A 24,338-nucleotide genomic window follows, 5' to 3' on the forward strand; every position below is an offset into this window, starting at 1 on the left:
TCAATAACACTACATGGAGTCCTTGTATTATTGCCACACCTCTTAGTCTGCTTTCTGAAGTTTTAATTGTTATTGCCTTTCTACTATGGCCCCTACAGGGCAAAGTTGTCCCGTACAGTCTGACAGGTGGCTGTTTTCAAACCTACCCCCCCAGGCATCCAAGTATAAAAGTGTGGGAGATTCTATTTCGCAGATGAAGTGTGAATCTACTAACGCCGTTGACAGCTTCACATCTTCTGCTTCTGGCTCTCCACTGTGACAGATTATTTGTAAGACAGATTACTGCACAACAATATTAAATTGTGAGGATGCATTATTTTAATATTAAGGAGGCGATTCTTAAGGCAACTAGGCCATCAGAAGAGTCAACAGTGATCTTGTGCCAACTTCAAGGGCCAAATGTAATAGGGTGAGAGTTTAGAAAAGTGAGAGTTTCTGACACTTTTTAAACTTTAATATACAATACAAAGGAAAAGTGGTCCATATACCGGAATGCACTAATGTGTCACTATATATAATATTAAAACATAACTTTTATTGGTTATAAGTACAAACACAAAAATAATATAAATTCAGCGAATTAAAATGATAGTAAAGTAAGAAAGTATTAAAATACGGGCTGTAGTATTCTTGTATCCCATCAATGTATTAGTAAACTGTATGTGAATATTGTAGCTGTTTATATATTGTTACAACTGCAACAGTAGGCAACGTAATTGTGATAATAATGTATCTACTACCAGAAAAACAGATATAGTGTCTATCAATAATAATCTTGAAAAGCCTACTCCGCACAGAGCTAGTCTTTAACCAGGAATATTAGGACAACCTGTTTTCTGTACCATTAAGGTGCCATTAATCACATTAGAATATTGGAGATACTGCTGTTTATCCCCTAAAACTGCTAATGATACCGGCTTTTACATGCTATAGCAAGTTTAAGGCAATTGCTGCAGTCCGTTATCCACCACTGCTAAGATCAGTCATTATCTGTTTAGGTGCTAGTGATCATAGCGTGCAGCACTTTGTGGCCACGTTTAACTAAAGCCGCTGTAATTCCCGGTTCGTCTCTGCCTCAAACACTGGCAGTCACCGCGTGCAGCGTTAGTGCCGCGATCAGACCCCCTTGATGTAGGAGGTTGGTAGTGGCTTATACATATACAACATTAAGATACATAACAACATAACAGTGACTCTTTCAATTTTAACTGGGTACAAATATTTGCTACTACAGCCCAACGCCTTGGGCTGTAGTAGCAAATATTTGTACCCAGTTAAAATTGAAAGAATCACTGTTATGTTGTTATGTATCTTAATGTTGTATATGTATAAGCCACTACCAACCTCCTACATCAAGGGGGTCTGATCGCGGCACTAACGCTGCACGCGGTGACTGCCAGTGTTTGAGGCAGAGACGAGCCGGGAATTACAGCGGCTTTAGTTAAATGTGGCCACAAAGTGCTGCACGCTATGATCACTAGCACCTAAACAGATAATGACTGATCTTAGCAGTGGTGGATAACGGACTGCAGCAATTGCCTTAAACTTGCTATAGCATGTAAAAGCCGGTATCATTAGCAGTTTTAGGGGATAAACAGCAGTATCTCCAATATTCTAATGTGATTAATGGCACCTTAATGGTACAGAAAACAGGTTGTCCTAATATTCCTGGTTAAAGACTAGCTCTGTGCGGAGTAGTCTTTTCAAGATTATTATTGATAGACACTATATCTGTTTTTCTGGTAGTAGATACATTATTATCACAATTACGTTGCCTACTGTTGCAGTTGTAACAATATATAAACAGCTACAATATTCACATACAGTTTACTAATACATTGATGGGATACAAGAATACTACAGCCCGTATTTTAATACTTTCTTACTTTACTATCATTTTAATTCGCTGAATTTATATTATTTTTGTGTTTGTACTTATAACCAATAAAAGTTATGTTTTAATATTATATATAGTGACACATTAGTGCATTCCGGTATATGGACCACTTTTCCTTTGTATTGTATATTAGAATTACTGTCCAGGAATAGCACCCTCCCAACTCATTCAGAGCATTTATCTTAAGGAATCCTATTAGGGGAGGTATTGTGTGTTATTATATTTCTTTGGTGCGACCTATTTTGTTTTGTTGACTTTTTAAACTTTGCCAATGTAATAGAGTCCAAAAACAAAGTAACAGAGCGAACTTGCATGTTTTTTTAGACTTAAAAAACTCTCACAATTTAAAATCTCATTCAGATGTTTTCCCATTTTGAAGATAAAACTCAACCAATGTGAGAGTTTACTGCTAAACTCTCACATTTTCGAGACTCTCACCCTATTACATTTGGCCCCAAGTATTCAAAGTATTCAGAGACCTCTCGCTGGCCACCCTGGCTAGATGTTGAACCCTCCAGCCCATCACCATTGCTTTATGGAAAGCTAACATCCTCTACCATTGGGGATTCCCAACCAAGTTGCTTGTCTCTCACAATGGCTCCACAGTCACGATCTCTTCTTTGGAGGAAAGCACAAAAATACTGGCCACATGGAATCTGGTTGGGACTTCTCCACAATCCAGTTCTAGCCCCGTGGTTTAGCAGTACTGGGCTATATTGAGGCCAACGGGATGAAGTCAGGTTCCTTGTTGCAGATACTTGCATTTAATGTATCTTTTCAGCTGTATCTCATTTGACAAGGCTGCTATGCAATTTTTCCTTACAGTTGTTTGACATTTGTTACATTTGGTCATTCCTTATAGTTCCTTTAGTGTATCGTTTTTATTCACTATGTTATACGGTACAGATTTCAAATGCTGAGCATTGCATACTTTCTGTACAAATTGGAGTCCCGACTGGATAGTTTGTAGTTAGCTATCCTCCTATACGGGCCAGCTAGAGCCTAGAGCAATGAACTTAACCTGTCCTAGTTAGTTAGCTTTGATACTGCATACCCCATATTTTCAGCTAGATTTTCTACCTGTCACCATATGTTAATTTTGGGTTGCTTTGGTTAGTTGATGTTATACATTTTTATGGGAAGTAAAGCTTTTATGTGATAGGAGACAGGCCTGTCATGGTTTGGTGGCCACTCTTGGCTTCAAGTGAAGCCAAATTCAGTTGTTTGTTGTTATTTTTTCCTTCTTCCCTTTTCACTTTGGTTGGCTCTTCAATCTTCTCATGTATGTTTTATAATAGTGAATATTGTATCAATTAATGCTAAGGGACTAACTCTCCGCAAAAACGGAAACCCGCTCTGAACCATTTTGCCAGATTGAAAGCACATGTATTTGCAGTTCAGGAAACTCACTTCCAACAATCTGCTCCCCCAATGTTCACCAATCCAAACTTCCCTTTCTGCTATACAGCAAGTATACATAAAAAAGCAGGGGTGGCCATTCTGATATCTAAACATTGCCCCTTTGTACTGGCAAGCAAACACAGATGTAAATGGCAGGTATTTAATTCGAATTGGCTGTTTAGCTGGGATAGAGATCACATTGGTGTCTATTTATGCACCTAACACCTGTCAGCTTTACATTTCTACTAAATGTTGTTATATAGTAAGGAAGCTGTATTATTACTTGATGATTTTAATATGGTTCTAGATCCAGTACTGGAAAGGTCTCAAACTATTTCTCCTTGCTCTTGTCAACCCCATGAGTTTTCTACAGGTTTCCGACAACTCATAGCATAGTACGAGCTATGATGTGTGGAGCTAAATACCGACAACTAGGAACTATTTATTCTTTTCACATGTGCATAGCTCTTACTCTAGGATTGACTTAGCCCTGTGATAAGTGGACTCTGCACTCTATTAAGAAATTTAATATTTTACCAATGTCATTGTCGGATCATTCCCCTTTGTTACTTGTCTGAGATATTAGTCATAGGTGTCGGAACAGGGGGTGGGGGGGTGAAGCTCACCCCCCAAAACATTTGAAAGGTGCAGCGGATGGTCACGGGCTGTGCATTATACCAATAGGCTACACAGCCCCTACACTGCACGAAGGAGGTGTAATGTGTGATCTTAAAAGACCGCATATTACTGTGCAGCCTAATGCTATAAAGCACAGCCCCTGACCATCTGCGGCCATCACTTCAGTCCCTGCGTGCCCAGGAACAGCCAGGTAAGTTGGAGGGATGGAGGGGGGCAGCGGCAGAGGCATCAAAATTATTTTATGTTGTCCCCAACATAAAATCGTTCCGATGCACCTGATACTAGTGTTAGGTATGTCTCCCCTGGTGACTATATGACTATTTGCTGTCACAAGTAGAATCTAAACAGGCTCTCCAGCAATCAATGTCCCTTTTTTTAGACACTAATAAACCTGAGGACGCCGGTCTATAATTTCTGGTGTTCCTTGAAGGCAGTGGTTGGAGGTACTGCTATTCAGACATCGTCTAGGCTCATATTCAACATAGGCTAGAATTAGAATCTGTGGTTGCTAAGATGGAGGAGAGGCATAAAGCCTCCAAGCAAGGGAGAAAGTTAACGTTTACTCTCTAGGAAGCCTATCTTTCTCGCCTCAACCAAAAATTCTTTGTTTTTGGTAATCGAGCCAATAGACTATTGGTACGCAGGATAAGGGGAAAGCAAGCAAGAGAAAGAGTGCAGAACATATTTAATTCCAAAGGGGTTAAGGTTTCTGATCCTCTAGTGATTGCAAATATCTTCACTGACTACTATTTTCGTTTGTATAATCTTGAGATCGATCCTAATACCCCCAACCCCCCTGTGAGGGTATTGAAGAGTTCTTGAAAGGGATAAATCTTCCTTGCTCCCAAAGTCTATCTCTCCCTGGATCCCCTTGGTCAGTGGAAGAGGTTGAATGAGCTATTTATTTATATATCTAACTTTTATAAGACCTTTACAGGAGATTTGGTGTTGGTGTCTGCGTTCAATGAGGCTTGTAATGGACGTTCCCCTAAGAGATGTTAGAAGTACAGATTCTCGCTCTCTCCCCAAACCTGAGAAGGCTCCTACCTCTGTTCAAAATTACTGTCCCATAGTCTTGTTGAACACGGATGTTAAACTGTAAGCTAAATTGGTCGCTATTAGATTATAGGCCTGATTCAGCTTGGATCACAGTTGCTAATACGCATGCAATCGGGTGATTGTTGCATTCTGCGCATGTGTATGCATCGCAGTGCGCGAACAGGCCACTGTGATTGGGACTACAATCGCAGTGACTACGCAGACCCATCGCAGAGTGATTGACAGGAAGTGCTGTTTGTGGGTAGTGACGGGGGTGGTCGGCAAAATGCAGGTGTGCCAGGGCGTTTGAATGCCATTGCAGGGGTGTGCATAAATTATCCACTACGATGCTCTATGCAGCCTGAGGCCTGATAGTGTGCGCTGAAGTTAGCAATTTCTGAGAAAGGTCAGGGCTTGTGCAAGTGTGCGTGAGGGTCCGCTGGTACTAGTGCTGCGAGGGCATAGCGATCACAATGCATTAGCATACTTTTTTGCAGTGGAACTTCGTACGTATTAGCAATTTTATTAGCAGTTGTGTTCCTTGCTGAATCAGGCCCTATGTCCTTTACTTCCCTCATTGATATATACGGACCATTATGGGCAGACAAGCTCCGGATAACTTCCGCCATGTCCTTAATATCATAGAGTATTGCGAGACACGCAGGGAGCCTCTACTTTTGACAGGCTCCATTGGGGTTACCTTAAAGCTGTCCTACTCTATTTTGGGTTTGGAGGTTGGATTTTAGTCTCAATTCTAGCCTTTATACTCCTTCCCTTTGGCAAGAATATTTGTAAATAGTTTTCTTTCTGCTGGTTTTACTTTATTCAGTGGTACTTACCAGGGCCGCCCGCTTTCCTCTGATTTTTATGCTTGTAATGGAGCCTCTAGCTACAAAAGTTAGGAACATGGATTCCATCCAAGGCCCTCAGAGGCAGTGCCTCACACAAGATGTCTGTTCACAGAAATATCTTGCTCTGCCTTTTCAAACTCAGAGATATCCCTCCCATCTTTACATTCAGTGTTTAAAGATTTTTCGGAAGTCTCCTTTTACAAATGAAATACTAATAAAACTGAGGCCCTTCCCTTACATATATCACACTCTATATTGGTTAATCTGCGTTCCACTTATAAATATGCCTGGCAATCCCAATCTCTTAGTTATCTGGGGGTTCATATATCTTGTAAGCAGGATCTCATAGCCTGTAATTATAACCCGCTTCTTAAGGTTTTTGATAAGATCACTAAAGATTGGATGTTTCAGGAGGTATCATGGTTGGGTAGGCTAGCTGCGACCAAGATGGTCCTGCACCCAAAACTGTAATAATATTTAATATTCATTCTACACTATCCCTAGACCAATTCTTAAATTTCAATGCAATAAATTATATTCTTTGATCACAAACTATGTATGGAGTGGTCATAGATCCAGATTAGCTACAGGAACGTTATCCCTGCCCAACCTGGAGGATTAGCATTTCCCAATTTGGAGAAATATCAATCTGTATGTTTGTTGAGTCAAGCCAGAGATTGGTTTGATGAGACTTCTAAATCTTGGGTGTTCTTAGAGAGAGACTTTGCACAAACCTTTAGACTTTCATGGCTCCCTGGATCTATTAATCCTTCAGGTTTGGGACTATCTAAGGCAGTATTGGCTGCTATATTGGCTTGGCATTGACTGGTGTCCGCCTCAGATGATATTTTGTTACCATCTCCTTGCCTGGCATAGCTAATTTGGTGCTAGATTTACAGTTAGATTCTTGGGCCAGCTGCAGTCTATGCACATTGGTGGATGCTATGTCTGAAAATGGGTTGCCCACATTTTCATATTTACAGTCTGTTTACAATATTCCGGCTCAGGATTTATATAAATATTTGCAATTAAACACTGGTTGCAGGGTGTCTTGCCTGTCCCTCTTAGTAAGCAGTTTTTTCCTGCATGTGAGTTTGCGCCATTTACTGTTTCTTGACACAAAAGGGGTATAACTTGGTGGTATCACTTCCAAGTTTTGGATGCTAAAAGAGGCAAGCTTGTCTGTCACACTAAGAGGACTTAACTGGGAGAGTGACTTATCTCAGCCATTGTCGGAGGCGGTTTGGGCAATAATATTTTACACTGCTTCAAAGTGTCCCAGTGTATACATTTTTGAGAAATATTTTATAAATGAATTCAGAGTGTATCTTACCCCGGATAGAAAGCATAAAATATGTCCCTCTCAATCCATATTTTCTTATTGTGGACAGGTGGGGTGATTTTTAATATTTAATAACTGTCCACTACTCCAGCCTATTTGGCTGGCAGTTTTTATCTTAAGAAAGTAATAGTTGTGACTTTACCTTGCGACCCATTATTCGCTTTGTTTCATTACAATATCCGGGGGAGATTACATCAAATGACAAGTACCTTTTAGGTCATATTTTGATAGCCACAAAAGATGCCATTGCTCATCACAAAGGGTAAGATACGGAAACATTTTGAATTTGAGACAGCAGATTGTAAATATTCATTCTCAGCCTCATCTCCTCTTATGAAATGGTTCAGTAGCGGTGAATACCGAGAAACACAGGGAATCCCCTCCTCACATTGTAGGACATCGATCCTAGCATTCTGGATTCCCCTCGTCCTAGTAACTGAGAAGCTGAACTTAGCCACTGCCCTCTTTGCTGTGTGCTTCCTTTCCAGGTAGAGTTGTTATATCTACACATCTGTAGATTTTATATAGCACTTATTGTGGTTTCCTGCATCATTTATATCATTATTATGTATTCAGGCCTATCCCGGTATAGGTGTATTCTGTATGTTGTATAGAAATTACAGTCTATGACTTGCTGAGCTGCTGGCATAGGAAGGATGTGAGGGTTGAGATATAAATATCACAACATCCCAAGATAGCATTTATTGGTGCAATTGTTTGTGACAGTCACTTCAAATGCATTATGTGGGTACTTGAGATAGGGTACAGGTATATTCTGTATGTTGTATACCCCTTCCTTGGGCCTTGGCGTGCCCTATATTATGCTCCCATTGTCCCCTTCTCTTTTCTGTACCCCTTTGTTCCTTGTGTGTGAAAAATTTTATAAAAATATGTTTGTTTTTGAATCTTTTTATTAAGATTTTCAAAATAGGGATATACAAATCAAGAGAAAAGAATATAGTACAAGGTGCATTACAGAACATTTTTCATGAAGAAAATTTTACAAAAACAATTGTCTTTAGCTGATCTACGTTCAGAGCACAATACTATGTTATTATCTGAGTAATTTAAGATCAACAAAAGTTAAGCAGTGAAGTTATATGCAAATAAACTCAGAGTCTTACAATATAATCAAGCAGACAATAAACTAACCATGCAATGATTTAAATAAATTACAAAAATAAATTTGAATGAACATAAACTAGATCATTGAGGAGATTGTATTACATTGAATGACATAAAGTTAGAGTGAAATGGAATGGGACAAATTGAATTTCGTTCAATGTAAATGATATGATTTAAACTGAAATGAAACAAGACAAACTATAATAAAATTAAATAAATTAAAATAAAATGAGAAGGAGATGGGAAACACACGAGGGAAGCAGGGGGGGGGGACATTACTATGAATCGAGTAGTAATTGTCAATGAAGGTAAAAATATAATGTTTAAAAAAAGTAAACACCTTACTCGTATTAACATATATCTAACATCTAGAAAAGGAGGAATACCAGTCACACCAGTACCAGTCATTCACCACATACAGTGCAAAGGAATAAATATTACCCCATCAGTACAATATTAAACCAGGGAAAGTTCCAATGTATTAAATATAATCCTAGTAACTGTTATTTAGGATCCCATATTATTTTATAAATTCTGTGATGTCCCCCCAGGATACTAGATCAGTGTTTATTAACCTTTTAAAAGTGATCTTAACCCTCCAGTTTTCATACAATTTCTTTCCGGACCCCATGTCAATTATTATGTAAGATAACTTTGCAGTACGTAAATGAGTCTATAGTACATAAGCCAAATATGTGGTTACACCTATTATTCTAATATATCTAATGTTAGAGGAATGAAAAAGCATCCATACCAAGCTCAATGAACAATTTACCAAAAACTAACTAAATCCCCATTCTCCCTATCAACAAAACTGAATTTATGATAATAATGTCATCATTTTAGTCACATCAAAAAATGCAGAAAGATAAACTTCAACCGTAATACGCAGTACGCACAGACACAGAGCTAGTGGCTCTTTTGTTGCTATTTTTCATCAATGATGATGCTGAAACAAGATTCTTTAAAAAAAAAAATTGCCACACACATGTAGCCACATACAAACGGTTCCTGGCCCCTTGCTTTGATAGGCACAAGTGTTGAGTAGCTGGTCACAAATGGCATGACCTTCAGAGTTCTCTCTGCTAACTGGGGGAATGTTTGAGTTGTGTGAACTAGAAGGTTCTTCGGACGTAATACTAGTGCCAAGTGCGGGAACGGAACACGTATCGAGCATGCACTGTACAAGTGGAAATTACAGTGTATGATTTGCTGAGCTGCTGGCTAAGCAGGATGTAAAGTTTGGTATATAAACATCACAACATACCAAGATAGCATCTGTTGGTGCAATTGTTTATTGTGACAGTCACTTCAAAAGCATTATATGGGTACTTGAGATACAGGGAGATTAGCAAAATAGAATTTTCTTGATTAAAAAAAATAAATAAATAAAAGTAAGACAAAGTTGATATTTGTCAACGTAAACGTTGTGGACGGATACAATAAATTCATCTTTTATACGTAAATCTTGTATTTTGTTAATATTCTAGCAGATAAGATATTCATTGTGATACATTTTTGAGGTTGCAATATTATTTTGTATGTTGTTTATATCAGAATATCTTTGTACAGGTATGAAGCAAAGGTGAGTGGTTACATAACATAAATGAAAGCACAATTGGCCGACACACCGTTGCAACTTCTGCAACAAACTTAGAACACGAAGAGTTGGCCCTGTCCAATTTTGTGTCCTAGGCAAGATATTAGCTGGTGTCACTTTAACAACATGGGTACTGGCCATTATGCATGCTATGCACCTCCTTGGAGCAATGGCGCCTTAGGCATTTGCCTATATGACCTATGCGCAGTGACGGATCTGTGCACCCGTCTTATGCAACAAGGAACTTGAACTTAGACAATACCAACCTGGTACCCCAAAATAAAAGGCACAACTGCCATACACCTCTCTGCCAGTGCTAGTCCCCAATAAAATCAGAACACATCTCTTACGGCCTGTTACCCCAGCACACTTCTATTACTGCCAGGCACATCATCATTCGTTATAGCAGATGAACACCCCACTATATAATATAAATAACTTATACAGAAGCCTGGTTGTTCATTATGTCAAATGTGTACGGGTGGTCAGCAGGTCACCCGTGCACACAGCCATACGTGCCAATATATCTGCAAGACATATCAGCATCGGCTGTGCTGTAGGGCCAACCTCATATATCTGTGAACTACATCGTTCACAGACATATCGGGTGTTCACACCTGCCGATACGCTACCAATATATCGCGCGTTGATGGAACGAGAGCTATATTGACTAGTGTGTACCCTGCCTAACTTGGCATCCAACCACATCAGTAATATATAAATTAACCCCCTAGTCCAGGGTGACATTATAGAGAACAAGAAAGTAAGCGATGTCACAATGTGCGCATAATTCAGGAAAAGACAGCATACATATCACATTTATTATATGCAACATAAAATGTTTTCAGATGGTTCAGCAAAATCTTGTTTAAAATAAATGGAGAGTTTGTGCTTAAAGATAAAGGAGCTCATTCAGATCCGTTTGCTAATTGCGGGCGCTCGCTCCCAGCGTATTTAAATTTTGCAAAGTGATGTCAAGGCAGCCGCTCGCTCGGCAAGGCATAAGCACACCCACTCTGTTTTGGCGAGCGATCACTTTTCCATTAGCGTGTATTTAGACGCCCACTAGTGCACGTCATCTCCAGGAAGTGTCTTAAATCATTGGTACATCGAAGACCATCGAAGCGATCGCAGCACTTGTGGTTGACCCTACCCTCTCGCAAGCACTGCGAACAGTTCAGGTTAAAAAAACAACCAAGTGACGTGTTCAATGATGCTATTTTGCTAATTATGCACACCCATTAAACTCTGTTCTGACAGCCAGACATGCCTGCATTCACAAATCCACTCCCCAAGCACCTTCCCGTTACCACCCACAAACGGCACATTCTGTCAAAGTAGCGGGCAGTCTGTGTACTACGAGCGCACAATTCCCCATCGTTGAGACTGGCTTATGCATGCGCACTGCGAATTATACGCATGCGCAGACGGGCGACTATCGGTCAGTGCGAGCGGCCGCAGCTTAGCGAGCAGGTCTGAATCAGTGAATACAGTACTTGCAGTTCCCGCGCTCCTCTGGAGTAAATATCAGGTTTAGGAAAAATTAATTATTGAGAAGATTTCCCCAGAATGGATTCCTCTAATGTTCCTTTTCAAACGATTCAACCAGTGAATATGCCAAAATTCCTCCAAAAAATGAAAAAGGTAGTATATAGTGAAGTACAGTTTATTTCAGACGTAAAAGCATCAATAAAACACATAAAAATAACTGCGTACCAGAAATATAGGGGTGTGGGACAATACACACCCAAAATAGCATGTACAGGGATATAAACAGTCACCTCCCGGGATGGGTTCGTATGGTACCCCTGCTGTCTATAAGGCAGTGGTTCGTCCTCTAGCCCTTATTCCTGGTGTATCTCAATGTAGCTCCTTTCTCTGAGATGTACATGCTATTTTGGGTATGTATTGTCCCACACCCCTATATTTCTGGTACGCAGTTATTTTTATGTGTTTTATTGATGCTTTTACGTCTGAAATAAACTGTACTTCACTATATACTACCTTTTTCATTTTTTGGAGGAATTTTGGCATATTCACTGGTTGAATCGTTTGAAAAGGAACATTAGAGGAATCCATTCTGGGGAAATCTTCTCAATAATTAACTTTTCCTAAACCTGATATTTACTCCAGAGGAGCGCGGGAACTGCAAGTACTGTATTCATTGAGATCTATAGGGTGTGAGTGGCCACCCAAGCATTTCCTGCAACACCATTGGATTGATGCGCTGACTTCATTATAAATTATTTGTTGTTGAGGTCTGAATCAGGTCCAAAGTGTGGACAAAAAAAAAATTAATCAGATGTGCTTTTATTAGTTTCAGTTATTTTAATAAATGTATTGATCCAAGCCAGATAATGGTGTGTGGTTGCAATTATTTTGTTGTTTCATATAATATATTGTTAATATTATTGTTGTTATATTAACAATATTATTATTCTTAAATCATATAGTTGTATATTTGACATAACACAAAATATACACTATCATACATCCAGTGTAATATTCTAAAGAATAAGGGAGGGCAGGAATAGAGGGTTCATATATAGAGTTTGCATGCTCCTATAGGTAGTGCAGTCAGTACTCTTTGTCCTCAATTTCTCTGAGGTATAACCTGTGATTTGGTTAAAAAAATATTATCCAGTCCATGCACATTGGTGTCCTTATATAACCTCAATAATTCCCGAGTTGAGGAATGTAATTTATATAGACATTAGTGCTCCTTATAGTTGCACTCCTTCATCCTTTATATGAATGTTTTTAGGTAGAAGTCTCACTTGATACTATACGCAATAAAATGAGCAGTCTGTTAATCAACTGCATGCGTTATATGACCAGTATCAACTATATGACACTAGTATTTATCTTAGTACATAGGTGTGTCACGTGATAACTACTCCTATTGTGATGTCATAGAACACGTTATGATTATGACACTACACACAGCTCCAGGCATCGTTGTGCACCAAGCCATTGTTACTCCACATAACTCGGAGTACCCCGGGAAGGATACCCCCTCCCACACCGGGCAGGGCATCCCCACTCCTTTAACCTGGGTAGGGCTCCCCCACTCCGTTACTCCAGGCAAGGTCCCTCCCACTTGTTAGCCCAGTTCCAACCACACCGCTATCCGCGCAATGATGGGCCAGGCTACAGGGGGGCGAGGGTCAGGCTGGAGAGGAGCAGCTACGTGCGAGCCCCCACTTCCGTTCCAGGACCCCTGGGTGAGTGATAACAGTAAGCGCCTAACCCCGTACAGTCCTCCGCTCAGCAGCATCGGCACCGCCCACTCCTATGTTCTCCACTAGTGACTGACCGAGCAGCAGCTGCTCCACCACCAGGATCACCGACACGGATCATCTATCAGCTAAGACAGTGCAGCGCGAGACAAACACTGGCTGCTAGGGGGCGCTACTACAGACTGACTCCGCCGACCGCTAGGAACACGCGCACATCGTCTGCCCCGCACATTGTTGTAACCATGCCTACTCCAAAGGCTCTTTCACTATCCAGTGTCCACCATTGACGGACAGACAGCAAATCCTTCCACTCCCACAACTATGGTCAGTATTATATTCTATTGCATATAAACCAGAGTCACAGTGTAATGAGGTAGTCAGTGTTATATACCACATAGGGGCATATTCAACTAGGTGCGAGGATAGCAAACATCTTGCTCTTTAATTAGGTGCGGGATTTTTTAGATATTGAGCACCAGGAGGTATTTGTTCGCGCACCTCCAGAGCAAGTCTGATGTCTCCTAAAATTGTAAATTTTAAGAAAAACCAGCGGGATTTGTTCTGGGACCCGGCGGAACCCCCCATAAGTTCTAGTTAAGCAATTGGAAGTTTTTAATTAACTTAATTAGGGGCCCATTTATCAAAGTGCATTTGAGGTAAATTCCCCGAAAACACCTGTTTTCGGGGGTTTACCTCAATTACTTAGTATCCCCCGAATGTATGAAGGAGGGACCGCAGCAGGTATCTCCGATACCTGCTGCGATCCCTCCATTGCCGCCGGCAGCCGCCTCCCCCATAGGTTTCTATGGGGGATGCGATGCTGCCAAATGTATCAATATCAGGAATGCGAAGCATTCCCGATATTGGCCCCAGCAGCTAACGCTATCTAAAGATAGCGTTAGCCGCTGTTTCCTATGGACACTTAACGCATATCAGCCGGCGGAGGGATCTGCCAGATCCCTCCGCCGGCAATGGGCGCCGCTCATGTGCAGTCCGCGGGACTGCGCATGCGCAGAAGCCCCGACTCCCCTCCGGGGTCATCGCAGGGACGGGCTCTTTTCGGAGCCCGTCTCCCTGCATGTCCTGGATAATACATCCGGCAGATAGGATCGCATTTTGCAATGCGATCAGGGGCGGTACTGCATGCCCTGATCGCATTACAAAATGCGATCATTAATAAATGGGCCCCCTAGTCCTTACACACCCTCTGCAGCGCTGTCTTCTTCCTCCAGCGTCTGGACTCGGTCTCCTGCAGCAGCGGTGAGTATGTCAGTGTGTGAGTGTTTGTGTGTATGAGTAAGCGTGTGTGTGCATGAGTGTGTGTGTGTGTGTGTGAGTGACCCCCCCATGTGAGTGTACGCCCCCCGTACTGAGAGCTAGGAGAACTACATCTCCCAGCAGCATTTGCACCATCCAGCACCCCCGGAGGCTTTCAGCAGCCCCCTCCCCAGTGATAAGGAGGGGAGGCCATCGGGAGCCGAAGAGGCCCCCGGACAGTACGTTTTTTTTTCACGTGCCGCAGGGTTTTTTAGAGCCGAAAACCCCGCAACCACTTTTTTTGGGGGGGATAACGCTGATATCAGGAGTAATCCCAAATTAGGAGCAAGGTTTTTTACCTCACTAAACCTCGCTCCCAATTGAATATGCCCCATAGTGTGATGAGGTAATCAGTCATATATACCACATTGGGGCAGATTCAATTAGCCGCGGGATTTACCCCGCGGCTAATTGCTGCGCTGGACCTATTCAATTAGCGGGGATCCTCGCGCGGGCGTCCCCGAGACCCCGCGCGCGAGTCCCCGCTGTCGGACTTTTAGCTCGCACCTCATGTAGGTGCGAGGTAAAATCTGTGTCCAAACGACCAAATTGACCTCGCACGCGAGGAAAAAAAACATGGTTTCGCAGTTTATGCGGAATCAGTGTGTTTCCGCGCGCGAGTCCCGATTTTACGGCGCGGGAAAAAGACTAATTGAATAGCTTTCTCCCGCGCCGCGGGAATTTAGGCCGTTAATTAGTCGCGGGGTAAATCCCGCGGCTAATTGAATCTGCGCCATAGTGTAAGGAGGTAGTCAGTACATCTGCCCATGTGGTATACAGTAAATGACTAAGTGCTGGAAAGTGATAAATTGGAGAGTGATGAAGTATCAATTAATCAGCTTCTAACTGTCATTTTTTCAAACACAGCCTGTAACATAACAAGAGCTGAGTGGCTAGTAGTTTATCACTCTCCAATTTATCACTTTTTAGAGCTTAGTACATTGCCCCCCCAGTGTAAGGAGGCAGTCAGTCATATATACAGTACCACATAGTATAAGGAGGTAGTCAGTTATATATACAGTACCGCATAGTGTAAGTAGGTAGTCAGTTATATATACAGTACCACATAGTGTAAGGAGGTAGTTATATATACAGTACCACATAGTGTAAGGAGGTAGTTATATATACAGTACCACATAGTGTAAGGAGGTAGTTATATATACAGTACCATATAGTGTAAGGAGGTAGTCAGTTATATATATAGTACCATATAGTATAAGGAGGCAGTCAGTTATATATACAGTACCACATAGTGTAAGGAGGTAGTCAGCTATATATACAGTACCACATAGTGTAAGGAGGCAGTCAGTTATATATACAGTACCACATAGTGTAAGGAGGTAGTCAGCTATATATACAGTACCACATAGTCTAAGGAGGTAGTCAGTTATATATACAGTACCACATAGTCTAAGGAGGTAGTCAGTTATATATACAGTACCACATAGTGTAAGTAGGTAGTCAGTTATATATACAGTACCACATAGTGTAAGGAGGTAGTCAGTTATATATACAGTACCACATAGTGTAAGTAGGTAGTCAGTTATACATACAGTACCACATAGTGTAAGCAGTGCCAGATTAAGGTCCATATGGGCCTGGAGCCAGGGTCGGATTTACAATGGGGCTGGTGGAGCTACAGCTCCAGGTCCCCAATGAAAATAGGCCCACATGAACTAGTGTAGTGTAGTCTAGAAAGTGCTGCCAGGAATTTTTTTTCCTGTTACCTCCACCAGCATTACAAAGCCCCACCCACTCTCCTCCGATAGTCGTTAGCCACGCCCGTCTATTCACCCATATTTACTGAAGCTCCGCCCACCCACTGTAGTCAGAAGCCCTACCCACCAGCGGCAGTGCGAAGCCCGGGCGACCTGCGACCATCCAAAGCCCCACCCATCTCTCTCGGCAACCGATGGGAACTGGGAGCCGCACAGGCTGAGCTGCTGGTGGAAATACTATGCTGAGGAACACAAAGGCACAGGGCAGCTGTCACATAAATCAACAGGTCAGTGTAATGTCTGGTTCTATTCTGACTGTTGTGATCTTAACCTGGGGCTGTATGTCTGTCTGTCTCTCTCTCTCTCAAGATATATCTATATCTATGTATCTATCTCTCTATCTTTCTCTATATCTACATACAGTCAGGTGCATAAATATTGGGACATTGACAGATTTTCATATTTTGGCCTCTATTCACCACTACAATGGCTTTGAAATGAAACAAACAAGATGTGCTTTAACTGCAGACTTTCAGATTTAATTTGAGGGTAATTACATCCAAATCAGGTGAATGGTGTAGGAATTACAACGGTTTCTATATGTGCCTCCTACTTTTTAAGGGGCCAAAAGTAATGGGACAAACTAAACAATCCTAAATCTAATGGGGCACATCCACTAGACAATCTACTCCCTGTCCAATCTCTAAACGATTTTCCCTTGATTTTTTCCCTTGAAATTTTATCTTTCAGTCTGAACGATTTGCAAACGATTTGGAAAAACTATCTTTAATAGATCAAGTGAAATTGACCTGCATGTTCAGTCGACTGACGAAACGATCAAACGACCAGCGGGAGCGCGCATCGTTGATCGTTAACGGCCAAACACTGCACGATTTATAAACGATTTTTAAACGATTGAACGATAACGACGTTGTTATCGTTCAATCGCCTGCTAAAATCGTGTAGTGGATGCCTCCCATAACTTTCACTTTATAATACCTTGTTGCAAATCCTTTGCAGGCAATTACAGCCTGAAGTCTGGAACGCATAGACATCACCAGACACTGGGTTTCATCCCTGGTGATGCTCTGCCAGGCCTCTACTGCAAATGTCTTCAGTTCCTGCTTGTTCTTGGGGCTATACAATATATATTGGTTGGGGAACAGTCAAATATGAATACAAAACAATAAAAAAGATAAAAAATCCAAATGTGAAGTCTCTTGATGTTAAGCAACAAACTCAGGACCTCAATCAGAGTCGGTCGTTGCGGCCGCACGGTCGTACGCCACCGATGTTCGCTAAACTGCGCATGCGTAAAGTTCGCAATGCGCATGCGCAATCTAGCCGCTACGATCAGAAATTTCTCTCTCCTTGAACACAGCCAGGTCGGTAGTTTGAGTGACAGGATGAGGTATTTGTGGGTGGTAACAGGGGAAGGTGCTTGAAAACGGGGGAGTGGAGATCCGAACGCAGGCGTGCCTAATTATGCGAACGGCGTTTTATGGGAGTGCATAATTAACAAAGTAGTGTCATGGCACATGTGACATGGGAGGTTTTACACTGACATGATCGTAGAGCTTAAGAGAGGGTATGGTCAACCTTAAGCTCTACGACCAGTTCCGATGGTCTCGATTAATCCTTATGTGGCCGGAGATGACGTGTAATGCGTACGAGAAGGGGGCGTATTTTTTGTCTTCCGACCGCTTCCTCCCCTTGGTCGTCCAGCTAACGATCCGAACTTAGGGACGCAACATGCGAGTGCATCATTTGCATATCCGGCCCTTTTTCCCGTACGACCGTGCGGCCGCAACGACCGACTCTGAATGAGGTCCTCAGTCCGTAGGACAATTGATTTGTAATTCTATAGAGAATCTCTAGGAAATAGCAGCAATCTCAGTCCAAATGATAATACCAGGTAAGTACCAACAGTCACTGGCCTATGGGTGTCTCCGGAATAATGTCCAGCTAATATATTAGTTACCAGACTCAGTAAAAGTGTCCACAGCCCGGGATGTATGCAGAATTCCTGCACTGGCGTGCTGACGATATAAATGGAGGCTGGAAATTGAAGAAATGATGCTGGTCCAGAAATCAATCTAAAAAGTTCCAAGTGATGTGGGTGGTGAGACAGGGGGGCTAAACGCATTTCGCTGTGGTAAGACCCACAGCTTCCTCAGTAGCATATGCATATGTGGGTCTAGATGTCAATATTGTGTATAACAATCATCAAATAACTACCTCTTTATATAGTAAAGACACTGACATGAATACATTATTGCGCAATGAAAGCTTCCATCCCCTACCCTTACAGAGGGGACTCCCCTATTTGCAGTTTTTGCGAGTTAGAAGAATTACTTCAGATCCACAGATAGTAGAGCCAGCTCTTTCTGATATGTTGGAAAAGTTTGTTGCTAGAGTGCTCAATACTCCTAGAATGCATACATTGGAAACCAAGCAAAAAACATGCCCATGGGTAAACAGATTTAGTCCTAATAGTCATTATATCACTAAACAAGCTAAAAATTGGTGGCCTATTGTCACCAGTGATAAGAATTTGCCTTCTTTACACAATAAGAGATTGTTGCCCAGTTATACCAAAAGTAAAAATATAAGGGATTATGTTGTCAAGCTAGACATCACTGGGCTAGACAGAAAGAGGTCAGAGCATCATCACTTTTTGTCACAAAAAACAGGATGCTACAGATGCTTAGGTTGCATCACGTGTTGTTCATTGATTGTGGGCAGTACATTTGGCCATCCATATACGGCAAGAGATTTAGTATTCCTTTTGCAGTTACATGCACAACTACATATGTAATATACATGTTGACATGTCCGTGTGGTATGGCCTATGTAGGAAAAACTCAGCGCTAATTTAGGGAGCGCATGGCGCTGCATCGCAGTGCAATTAGATCCACTTTGGAAACTGGCCATAGTGACCAGCCAGTGGCTAGGCACTGCATTTTGGCTAAACATGGAGTTGCTACCATTCGGGCAATCATTATAGACCATGTGCGGCTTAATAAAAGAGGTGGCAATAGAAATAGAATACTATTACAGAAAGAAAGCAGATGGATCTATAGGTTTAATACTCTGTCCCCTAACGGGTTAAACGAGTCATTGGGGCTGCAATGTTTCTTATAGATCACGTTATATGGAGTTAATGCATTCATATTTTCTTTTTATGTATGTATGAATTGTTAAGTAATTGCATTATTTAGCATCTGTCACGTATAGCATTGTCTGCATTAGTTTTTATTATGATCATAAGGCCTGTTATGTTTATATTTACACCTGTCCTTCTGTGATAAGGCTTATTTAGCATAATTTATTGAATTGACTGTACCAATGTCCAGCTATTCTTATGATCATGTGTTTTAAAGTGTGTGTTTACATTTGTTTTGTAGTGACACGGGTTGCTTAGCAACCGCGTCATAATTCCCAGCAAGCTCAACGCTGTGGTCTCCGCCGGATGGTGTCACTGAGGGTGACGCGGTAGTCGGCGTGGTGTCCGGTGCGGCAGATGGTGGGGATCAACAGATGCCAGGAATGAATGTTTGATTAGGTAAGATGTTTTGTGGTTATATATACTTTGTATTTGTGATTGTTTGTCAAATGTGTCCCTGAAGACGGGGGGCAGTCCCCGAAAATAAAGGATTTTGATTATACAAGTCTGCTTGAGTGTCACCTTATACTCTGTTCTGTATATATATATATATATATATATATATATATATATCTATGTATACATATACTGTACACACACATATATAATATTATAAAAATATATATATATATATATTTACATGTACAGTATATACATGTGTGTGTAGTATATGTGTGTGTGAATATATGAGCTCTCTTTATCTGTTGCCTGTCTAGCTCCGATATATTTATTTATTTTAAATATATATTTGAAAAGATGGAAGTTCCAGTAGTCCAATGTAGGTAGAGTGCCAGAAATTAAACAAAGTTGGTGGTCAACATTTCCAATGTCAACAGCATTGATAACCTAAATAACAGTACTGCCTGAAAAATATCGACATTATCAGAATATAGACATTGTAAATGTTGATTTTGTCATAAGGTGACATTTCCAGCAGGGTTAGAGTTGCCGTTAGGGTTAGGGACAGGAAGAGAAAACCTGCAGTATAACAATGTCGACATAACATCCGTGTCAACTAGCTGCTTTTTAACATGGTCAATGTCAACATAATTTATATGATGATTGTCAACATTGTAACTCTCTAATTAATATATCAAACCCTTTTGAACTATACCTTGGAGTACTGTTCGCATCAGCAATCTATCCATCCATACACATAATGGGTCTGATTCTGAGACAGGCAGATCTCTGTTCAAGGGCATAGATGGCGAGTGTTTGCACGCAGCGCATGCGCAGATGTAAATTGAAGGTTTATTTTTCGTATCTCTGTCCTATTCTTAGTCAGCCTAAACTTTTCCGGATCTGCCTTTCCGTGAAATAAGGCATCTTGGGGCGGGAACTGGGCGGTGACAATGTAATCGCATGTAACCAACCTCACTTGTGGGAGTTTCATGGGCGTGTTGTGTGTATATATCTAAAGGCGGGCAGTGTTCTCCCCAGGCTGTTTTCTGTGGGTGCATCGCCCGGCAGAAACAGACTGCCGCCCAGCACTTTCCCCGCTGACCCCCGCCGTCCCCCGCTGTGGAACACTGGCCTCTGAAGTGACCGGAGGCTAAAGTAGCCTCCGATGGCTTCAGAGACCAGCGTTCCCAGTGATGCACTACGCGGGTGACGTAATGACGTCACCCGCGACGTGAGGAGCCAGCCCCGCGCGCCTGCTGGATCTAGTTAGATCCAGTCAGTGCGAGGCAGAGGGAGTGGAAGTGGCCAGCAAGTAAAGGTAAGTGCTGGGCTGTATCATGTGGGTGGGGATTATTAATATTATTTGAGAGGTGTGGGATGTATTTTGAAGGGTGGGGGTATATTAATATGATCTGAGGAGTGGGGCTTTATTATGTGGTGTGGTGGCATATTGTTATTTCAGGGGTGTGCTGTGTATTATGTGGGGTGTGGGTGTGTTATGTTGGGTGAGGGATTATTAATGTTATTTGAGGGGTGTGCTATGTATTATGTGGGTGGGGATGTATCGTGGGATGGGGGTTATTAATATTATTTGAGAGGTGTTGGGTGTATTATTATGTAGGGGGGGGTGTATTATGTTTCCCACTAGACCACGCTCCTTTATTTTTTATTCTGGGCGTGTGCATTCAGCCCGTGCATTGGTACCTCTTGGGGCGCCGAAATTTTTTGTTTGCTTACCTAAAAAATTTGTCTCGAGCCAGCCCTGGCCCTGGGGCCAGGACCAGTCTGGGGGCACTATTTAAGTCTGGGGGCACTGCATAAGGGCCACTTTTAAACTTGGGGGCAATGCATAAGGGGCCAGCCTGGTGGCACTGCATAAGGGACACTATTAAACCTGGGGGCATTGCATAAGGGACCAGTCTGGGGCACTACATAGGGGCACTACTTCAGCCAGGGGGCAATGCATAAGGGCAAAGTTAAACTACAGGAGGCAATGCATAAAGGGGAAAACTACAGGGGGCACTGTATAATGGGCACTTTTGACTGAGAGCCAGTGGGGAAGCAGCCTGTTGGGCTGGATTGGTAAGGGAGATATCCCTTTTCCCGGCGCGTGCATAATTGCGAAGGCCCCCACCCGGTTACTTTTGGATGCCACCCGGCTGGAAAAAATTTCTGGGGAGAACACTGGCGGGTATCCACTACCCGATTAAAGAGAGTGATTGAACGACATCGATATTGTTCAATCGCTTATTTAGTGTTCCCTCTAGCTCCGGCGGCAGGCAGGGCGCCGGAGCTAGAGAAGGCAATTTTGTGTGCGCGCCCGAAAAGGGGGCGTGGTTATGAAAAGGGGGCGTGTCTATAAGACGCGTCCCCTTTTTGTCATACTTGGGGGCGTGCCCGGTGCTTACGGACATGCCGGGCAGCCCCCAAGCGCTGCAGAAAGGGAGAATAGATGCCGGGCGCATGCGCCCGGCGTCTATTCTCCGGCGGTGACCGGGCCACCGCATGTTTGTCCACCCACGGGACACTGCTTCCCGCGGGTGAGAACGGCTCCCGCAGGCTGTTAGGGCAGGGTGCTTTTTGCCCTCCTCCTGGAGGGCAGGGTGCTTTTTGCCCTCCAGAAGGAGGGCAGGGCGCCGCACCCCGCTAAAACAGCCTAGCGGGAACGCTACTTATTAATCGGGCACAAATCGGGCAGCTTAATGTAAAAAACGACCAGCGATGCGTGCTCCCGCTAGTTGGTTTTGACTTCTGCCTTCGCCCGAACATGCTGGTCAATCTGCCGATAACGACAGATTGGCCATGTTCGGGGATGAGGGAAGGTGCCTACACTGAATGACTGATCGTTCAGTGTAGGCACAGCATAGACTGTGAAGCGACTGCACGATTACAATGTCGTAATCGTGCAGTCATTTTACAGTCTACTAGTGGATACGCACCTTAAGGCTCCATGCGATTCTGTGTCATATGTACAGGTATGGTACACCTGTTACTGACGGAGATCTTGCACTCAGCATGGTCTGGTGCAAGTGCTGATGCTAATGATGACAGTCGCAAAGGGTGGCATAACCACTTGCAGATGCACGAACCCCCACAATAGTGCTACAGACTGTTACTTGTAAAGTGGATGTACAGCCAATTTAATATTTGTAGAAATATACCTGTAATGCCGTATGCATGTCTTTTTCCTTGCAGGGTGACAGAAATGTGTGTTCGGAGATATAACTCGTTTCAGGTTACGTTCTTATTACAAGACTTACCTTATTTAATATATATATATATATATCTCTGATGGCGGGCTATTTAATTTAATAGTGCTGCTCCAAGGGAGGGTACTCCACCCATACACATCTGCAAAGCAGTAAGTTAACCCTTAACACCCTAGACCAGTATTGCCATTGCAGCTATTTATTTTTTGAAAAAGGCTACAGCTAAGAGAGCAGTTCATTTACCATTTGCTTTAGTGGCTAGTGTTGTGTGATAAACACTTCTAGAAATATGGCGATAATCAGTGAACAATTTTAGATATTTTTCTTTTTTATTAATCTAAACTATTCTGGCACTCAAAAAAAGGCAGACAATACAAATTGTTGTACAGTCGCTGTACTATAAAGAAAACTGGCTAAAGGTAGGCGCTAGCTATGTTTTCCATGGCACTAGCCACATGCCCTATGCAGACCACATACACACAGCACTGGTCACGCCCCCCCATGACTAGTCTCCACCACCTCAGCTCCAATCACCCCCTCCCCCGCAGTGGCACACAATAGACCCCTCATAAATTTCAGCTCCAGGGCCATATGAACCTTAATCTGGCACTGCCTGGAGCTGAACTTTATCAAGGGTTTATTGTGAGAAGTTCTCCCGGGCGGGCATTGGGGGTGTGGTGGCACACTACATCACTACGCTACACACCTCTCCACACTACATCACTACGCTACCTCTCCACACTACATCACTACGCTACCTCTCTACACTACATCACTACGCTACCTCTCCACACTACATCACTACGCTACCTCTCCACACTACATCACTACGCTACCTCTCCACACTACATCACTATGCTACCTCTCCACGCTACATCACTACGCTACCTCTCCACGCTACATCAATACGCTACCTCTCCACGCTACATCACTACGCTACCTCTCCACGCTACATCACTACGCTACCTCTCCACACTACATCACTACGCTACCTCTCCACGCTACATCACTACGCTACCTCTCCACACTACATCACTACGCTACCTCTCCACACTACATCACTACGCTACCTCTCCACACTACATCACTACGCTACCTCTCCACGCTACATCACTACGCTACCTCTCCACGCTACATCAATACGCTACCTCTCCACACTACATCACTACGCTACCTCTCCACGCTACATCACTACGCTACCTCTCCACACTACATCACTACGCTACCTCTCCACGCTACATCACTACGCTACCTCTCCACACTACATCACTACGCTACCTCTCCACACTACATCACTATGCTACCTCTCCACACTACATCACTACGCTACCACTCCACACTACATCACTACGCTACCTCTCTACACTACATCACTACGCTACCTCTCCACGCTA

Source organism: Taudactylus pleione, unplaced genomic scaffold (genome assembly GCF_031769625.1).
Source record: "Taudactylus pleione unplaced genomic scaffold, aTauple2 ptg000032l, whole genome shotgun sequence".
In the NCBI taxonomy this organism is placed as follows: domain Eukaryota; kingdom Metazoa; phylum Chordata; class Amphibia; order Anura; family Myobatrachidae; genus Taudactylus; species Taudactylus pleione.